This window comes from Semicossyphus pulcher, unplaced genomic scaffold (genome assembly GCF_022749685.1).
Source record: "Semicossyphus pulcher isolate SPU_LCO1_2020_fin unplaced genomic scaffold, fSemPul1.0.p SCAF_21, whole genome shotgun sequence".
NCBI classification, from domain to species: Eukaryota; Metazoa; Chordata; class Actinopteri; order Labriformes; family Labridae; genus Semicossyphus; species Semicossyphus pulcher.
Genome location: NW_027211695.1, coordinates 8,652,535 through 8,660,166, shown reverse-complemented (window position 1 = coordinate 8,660,166; position 7,632 = coordinate 8,652,535). Strand labels below are relative to the sequence as shown.

The 7,632-nt window shown below is 42.9% G+C and overlaps 1 protein-coding gene across 2 annotated transcripts in view; it reads left to right on the top strand.

The window, feature by feature from the left end:
• Positions 1–569: 569 nt before the first annotated feature.
• The window catches only part of dennd4c (DENN/MADD domain containing 4C), a 37,365-nt gene continuing 30,302 nt past the window's right edge, over positions 570–7,632 (top strand). For both annotated transcript variants that reach the window (XM_069671732.1, XM_069671731.1), the window contains exon 1: positions 570–827. The gene's annotated coding sequence lies outside the window, so the exon portion shown is untranslated. The remainder of the gene's footprint in view (positions 828–7,632) is intronic.

The following is a 7,632-nucleotide window of genomic DNA, read 5'->3' as shown; positions in this document are numbered from 1 at the left end:
GGTATATCTTAATTAGGATATCTTAATTTTAAAAACATATAGCGCTCTAAACAGATCTTCCTGCCAAATCTGTGAAACTGACACCCAATTGCAGTGAATAAATATATTAATTATGCAGGTGCATTTGTATTCTTCAGTTAATCAGATATTGTGATGTATCATATGATTGTCTTGCAGTATGTCAATTATCACAGAATCGCTGTATCATGATATTATCGCTATCGTGGGCCATGTATGGTATCGTGAGTTGCCCTGCAATTCCCTCCCCTAGTCATAATTATGTTATGAATTATGGTCCTGCTATTATTATTTATACTACCAATCATCATAATAATATATTCATTGGCAAACATTTACCCTTCAACTGTTAAAAGAATTACACTTTTCTAAAAAAAAATGTACTAATTTGTTCTCCATTGAGGGCTTTTACTTTGAAAATTAACGCCGGAAAATGCTCGTTTTACGTAGACTAACTTGAGCGCGCGCCCTGAGGCCAGCCTCTGTCAGTTACAGCCGGGGCCGTAGCCTCTCCTCTTCTCTGGGCGGTTCCAGCCTGAAAGAGACGTTCACGAAGAAAGCTCACCAACAAAACTATCAGCTCAGACACAAACATGGCGCCTGCCTCCGCCGACAACTTCAGATGAAAGTGTGGCGAAGAAGTGGACAATAAAGTTTCAGAGGACTAATTTAAAGTGCTTTTTTCCGCCCGCCGTGCTGGTTTTACCTGGTTTGGTTTGCACAAATAGGAAGACGGAATATATCAAGCGGGTAAAAACAGCAAGTTGCCTTCATGTCAACATTGTCTCGCGCTGCAGTGTAAACAGCTGGTAAGTGGAACATATTTTTGAGACTCCGCATACTTTCATTTTGGAATTAAATTAAGTATTTAACCCATTTTAAGTACATTTAAGCTGTTTTTAAGAAAACTCCGTTTTAAAAACACATTTTTTTGTGTTAAGCTGCTGCCACACTTTTCACCGTGTCTTATCAAACTGCGCAAAGACAGACATGCAGCCACGTATCTGCACTGGCTGATCACAGGAGGAACTATTTATTTTGTTATATCCGCGGTGATGTGTATTTCCTGCACGAAAGCTGACCTAGTTGTGGGTCGGATGCAACAGTTGGGAATATAACACCCCCCTCCTCCTCCTTTTCCTCCTCCTTCTCTGTGTCCTCCTGGCCCTCCTTGACGCCAGATAATCAGACTGTGCTCTCCTGGAGCCTGCCTAACCGTGCAGGTGTCTTATCCCAGCCACACTTACACTTAATTCCCTGCTTAAAATCAAAGAGATGATTAAACTAAAAGACGATCTGAACTATCTCTAAGTTAAGGAACTGTTAATCCTTTTGGGCATGTGCCTTGCTCTCATCCAGGGACTCTCTCTGCCATCTCTGCAATTGTGTGACCCTAAATGTAGGACAGAGTTGTGTAAGATGCCTCGGCTGGTTTGCTTTATGGCTCTGTGTGGAGTGAGCACTAATGCAATTGTATTCAATGCCAAGGTGCTCACATATCTACACCTCAGCACTTGAGTGTTTGCCAGCCAGCCAGCTGCAAGTCTAACCCTTAATGGCAGCAGAGTACTCCCTGCTTCCCATCAGCGTTTTGGTGATTCATGGCATGCATGTGATGTTCCTGTTATGGCAGCTTAGAGCCGAGGGTGGCACTTCCTCTTGTACTGTACTCATTACATTTTTATTGAGGTGTTTTGCACTGAGGTTGAAGTGGATGTCTTGTGGAGGGAGTAAATCATTGAAATAGCTCTTGTAGCCCCTGATCCCTCGACACGTGGAAACTCAGCAAGAAAATCTCCGTCTTGACCTTGGCTTGGCCTGACACCGACTGGAAAATGGGAGTGGAGTGAATGTTGCCTCCTACCAGCTGCCTGAGTCGGGCAGGTATAAAGTAGGTCAGGGCTGCACTTTGGCTTTGTGTACATTGAACTTGCACTTTGTCACCACCGCTGGCCATCCAAAGGCGCTGTCAGGTGACCAAGGAAAGGAAGGAGGTCGGCCAAGGGAGCGGCGACGGGCTGTGGAACGACTCTGTGGTTGCCGAGGCGCAAGTCAAATTGGATTTTGACAAGTGTAAGAGAAGCCAGTTAGTCATTCTATTGGACAGCGACAGGAATATTTCAAAGAGCAATAAACCAGCACTTTCCATTCAGACTCCCTGAAGTTTCAATGAATTGTCAGCACTTGTATTTTAATTGCTATTTTAATCTTCAATAGCTGGATTTCAACTCAACCTGCAACTACAACTACACATCCTCAGCATTATAATAGCATCCCTTAATCTGGTAGGGAGTCAACATCATTTTTCTTTCTCCCCATCATTGCTGTTTATATTCTGTCTTTCTATTCAAGCGCCAGAAATTATTGCAGGTTTAGATGGCAAAGTTTTGGGTTTGCTGTGCGCTAGTACAACTTGTACAGCTGCCTGTTTGCATGTTTTAAAACATATTAACTAAAAATTTGCGCCTAAAAGTTACAATGAGAATCTTGTAACATATTTCCTTCCTCTGACCCTTGTACTGTGCTGTGTTTTAAACGTCTTCTTCCAGAAGGCCTGGGTCTGCACTGGTTAGTAAGGGCAATGAGTTTGCCCTCGCTCCCTTCTCCTTGGAGTGGAAAGAATGCTCTCTGTCCGCCGGGCTGTCACGCTCCAGGAGGGAGGCAGTCTTGTGACGTTTCTGCTGAGCCTAGCCTCACTGCCTTGAGTTGCCTCTCATCGTCCAAACAACCCAGGGTGGTTTGAGATGTAGAACATCAGATTTGATCAAACCTTAACTATCTTTGTCCTACTTTTGTTTTTTTTGTGGCGGGAACATGACCTACCTGCAGCCGTTGGCTGTGCAGGAAACTCTTGTTTTCAACAGAGTTAAGCAAACACTTAAAGTGTGTCACCTTCCCTTGAAAGCACACCTGCCTCTTCAATCACATGCTCAGGTCTGTGTAAAGTGTAACTATGGGCCTACAGTGAGCCAGGAAGGAGAAGCGGAAATTTTCAGCTTTAGTCATTAGGGTTGTGCCACCTCTCCATTTATTACTTGCAGTCAAAGGTTGCTACCAGTCGCTTTCATGTTCTCCTAAGAAAACATTAACAGTGGATGTCTGCTGTCGTGCTGAAACGGTCGGTTAGTTAAGGAAGGACAGTTCTGAAGTAACGAGAGCAAACATTTCCTGCTTACAGTTTATAAAATCTAAACACAAATCTTGTTTCTTAATTCACAGGGCAGCCATCTTTCTTTGACGTCGTGCTAATACCTCTTTCCTACCAAAATTAGCTCATAGACGCAGGTTTTTTAGACCCGCTTATAGATGCTGATTGTCTCTTTTCCCATTGCCAGTGAAGTATACTCCTTTCAATCTCTTTTCTGCTGCGTCACCGTCTGACGTCACAAACGCGCCTGAGACAGAGTTAGTAAACAGTGAAGATGTTACCGTCGTTAGGTCTTTATTGTATCTATTACTCATTCAGTGTAGTTATCAAACTCGGCGCCGACAAATTTGGAACGGAGACGGGCTGAACTTGTTGCTGAGATGACAAGGAGTCGCAGATGTTAAAGACGGAGCATAGCATCATGCTGAAAAGGGGGCGGAGATTAGCGTGTCGACAGGTTTTTTTCTTCCCATCATTGCCAATCGGAGCCGAGGCGATAATTACCCGGGTATCCTGCAGAGTCATTTGACCCGGGTCTGAATGCCAATTGTAGCCTTTCCCACTAAGCAAAAAAGCTGGGTGTTTGGTGTCTGGTTTTTTGACCAGAGGGAAAGGGGCTTAAGCGTGGGACGCTCAGATGCTGATATCAAATAGATAATGTGACACTGCTATGTTCCAGGCTGCAAACAGAGAATATCTAACAAATCATGATGATTTCAACGCTTCCTGATTGATCTGCAACTCAAAAACAATGGATGAAAATCAGGAGAGACATTGACTCATGTTTAAAGGTAAAACTACATATTTGCCAACCCATCAGCTACCATTAAACTACAGCTAATGTTAGCATACAACCACTTCCTAGCTACATTGCTGTTTGAAATCATACACAAACACTTATCTTGGACAAATATTTTAAGCCTGGAAGTCAAACACACTTGTATTGATTAAATGCTAACGTTATCTGTTATCAGATGTGTTGTTTTACACTGAAACATGTCCCACTTTACAGTCGCTGATTAACTGGGAAATGATAACAATTTGTCAGATTCCCAGCAGAACACAGCAGTACAATGTTACCTATTTAGAAATAACATTTGATTTCCCAACATGAGTGTGGTGTCAGAGAAAAATGGCCACCACTAGATCTTTTTTTTGGCTGCTTTTTTGGGCATTTATCGTAGATATAGAAATGTAAATATTTTCTTTAAAAAACAGAACCTCTATTGATTCAAAATGATTTTTCAAAATTGTAGTAATTATTATTATTATTATACCTCTTTTTTTAACATGAACATGTTTGTTCCTCATTAGGCTGTTCTGCTTTAATAAACAGAGTTACAGTTGGTCTCGGTGCTTGGTTCAGGCTGTGCAGAGCGAGAGCTGTTGTAAGCATATGGATATGATAATGCTAGGCTTATCTGAAGCCAAAATGCAGCACACTGTGAATGCTCCACCTCACGCAATCTCTTGAAAACAAATATTAAGCAAGTTAATATATTTCCAGCCTTTATTGAGCACACCTGAGCATATAAAGGTCTGTTTATACCTTATTTGTGGCGCTAACTGAAGGCTACTGTAGCTAATCCGCCGAGTTAGGCTGTTCGTCTCATCACAACAAGCTGCTAAGACTAATTGAATCATATTTTTGTATGTGGTCTTCGCCTTGTAAAACAGAGGTTTCGTCACCTCATTGGCACCTTCCACTCAGCCTGGCCTCCACCGCCGACAGCACGCCGTGATGACAGGTGGCAGGGAGGGCCACTTTGCTCTTCAGACCCTCAGCAGCCCACAGCAGAGTGGCACTTGAGGTCGACACAGTGGTGCTGCAGAAGCTAACTTACTGAGGTGTTGTAGGCCGTCACTGCTGAAATACAACTACCTCTTTTTGATTTTTGATTTGACCACATTTTGTGCAGCCTGGGCAATTTAGCCGACCTGTTGCACGATGATGCACAGAAGCTCGCACACGTACACTATGACAGTATAGTTCCTGCATCTGCACGCGCTCACTACATCCCTTTTTATTCTCATTTGCAGCCTCCAACTCACAATACATGACGTTTGCATGTGTCATGCTCAGCTGCTGTTTCAGACGAGCCTGTGAGTGGATGTGCATGGCAGAGCTCCTGCTGAAATGACTGAGACAGACACGGCACTGTCTGTGGTCCAGCATTACACACACAAAACAGCCAGACTTGTGCATGCGCACACACGCAGGCAGGCTCTTTCACCCCTGGGGAACGAGCCTCCAGGCTCTTTTGTGTGAACGGGATGAGATCATTGTGGGGCAGAACATGGGGGGATGGAGGAAGGGGCACCACTCTGTGTAGAGAAATCTCTCTTTTTTAATGTCTTTCTCTTTATCTTTTTGTCTCAATTAGCTTTGAATGTAGAAAAAAACAGTACTAACATCAGGTTTGGTGCCAGGAATGTGAAGAGTAGGACCTCCCCGGTTTTATTAATGGCAGCTAGAGGGATTTCTTCCGCCCTCCGGGGTTGTTGGGCTGCAACCTTTTGGCACATTTGCAGGCAAGTTCAGGCCAGTGCCGCCTTTAAGGAACAGGACTTTCCAGTGCACTTAAATCAGGGGCCTCAAGGAACAAGCCACCCAGGATTTTAGAACAAAAAGATCTCATTTGTTCCTTTTTAAAAAAATAAAATGACATTTTTAACAGCTCAATGTTGCGTTCTTAGTTTAACTTCCTTATGTGAAATGTTAATTTATGCCCCTGTACCTCGAGTTACTGACTTCACAAAAGAATGGGCTATTGTACTGGAGGAAGTAATTCGTTACACCTGTATATATTCCAGCACACAATTGTGTTGTCTTATCATGAGAAAATTGGCATAGGTCTCCCTCCCTTGCATGCCTCTTTAACTGATCACAGAGCAGCTTAAAAAATCAGATAAATTGACAGTGCCGAACCATCTGGCCTCCAAATTTCTGAAAATAATCACTAAATAACTTAAAGGTATAATAAGTAGGATCTTTCCTTGCATTTTGTCAACAACACATTCAAACTGGGCCCCTCCTCCTGGGCTCACCAGAAGCTCACTCTCGAGAACACGGTCATCCCACCGAGCTAACACCGACAGCATCACCGCCGGTTAGCTTGTCCTACCCGGTTTGAGGCACCTACCTGTCCAACAGAAAGAAGGCCAACTCTGCATCGCTCTTTCGCGATGTCCGCCGGTCTGAATGGGGCCCAGTTGCTAATTTGAACCACTCCCACACTCACCTATACGCCGTGATTGGCTCAGGGAACCACAACAGCGCCCCTCCTGAAAACGTCCTGTGCAAAGCAAAACAACAGAATAGATGCAAAGGGAAGGGTCTCACAAGGGTCTGCACACACACTCACCAACACACATGTATAGAGGCCCATAAGTGATAATTTATATTATGTTAAATTTGTTAAAGTCTATATTTTATTTTTATCTTATCATACCTTTTAATATAACTTACCTGCTGGCCAAAGGTTATGCCTGCTTGATTGGATCTGAAGTCGTGCTGCCTTCAGGTTCACCAATTCAGGTCTAAGTGCGGATGAAGGACGCTGGACTTCCTTAGGTGCTAGAACTGAAACAGCAGTGATGGATTATTAGGCAGAGGGATTGTAGGGTCATAATTAATATGAGCCAGTTGTAACATCTGTGGTGCTCTTAAGATTTGGATTGTTCAACCTGTTTTGCATTGTGGCTTTAAATGTAGTTGAATTAATTGTTTGAACAGTTAATTCACCCCCTTTATTCACACTCTAAAGGCATTGACACCTTGTCATGTGATATGTTGTCAGTGCTGGTAAACATGCTCTGCAATATTGAAAGAAGGTTTTGCAAAACTTCTCTAACCAGGAAGATAATTCACACTGATTCAAGGAGTGGGTTTGATGTCCTTTTTTTTTCTATTTGACTGACTACTTAGAAGAGGCAATGTTGATAAAATCCTCCTTTAATATCAGGAAAAAACACTGAACGGGCGAGTCTGGTTTTGTTCATCTAGCACAAAGTTATGTTATATGTTAAAAATCGAGCATTACCATAAAATAACCCTGCTCATTACGTGCAAATAAATTTACAAAATTTAGCTCAGTGGTTAAATCGCGCGTCCCATATATAGAGGCTTAAGTCCTCAAAAAGGCGGCACAGGGTCCAACCCCCACCCTCGGCCCTTTGACCCCTGTTTCCAACAATATCCACTGTCCTGTCTCTCTCATTGAATAAAGGCATAGAAAAGGCCAAAAAAATACCTGCAATGGCTTAACATAACATTAATGAGGGCTGCAATTTAGGATTAATTTGAGGTTTTATCGATTCCCATTACGGCATCCTGAACCACAACATAACCCCTTTGAGTTTTTTTCCAACAGACCAAAACCCTAAAACATCCAGTCAGGTACAATGTGTGACCAAGAAAGGCAATAAAAACTCACATTTGACAAACTTAAAAAATGCCTTTTGTA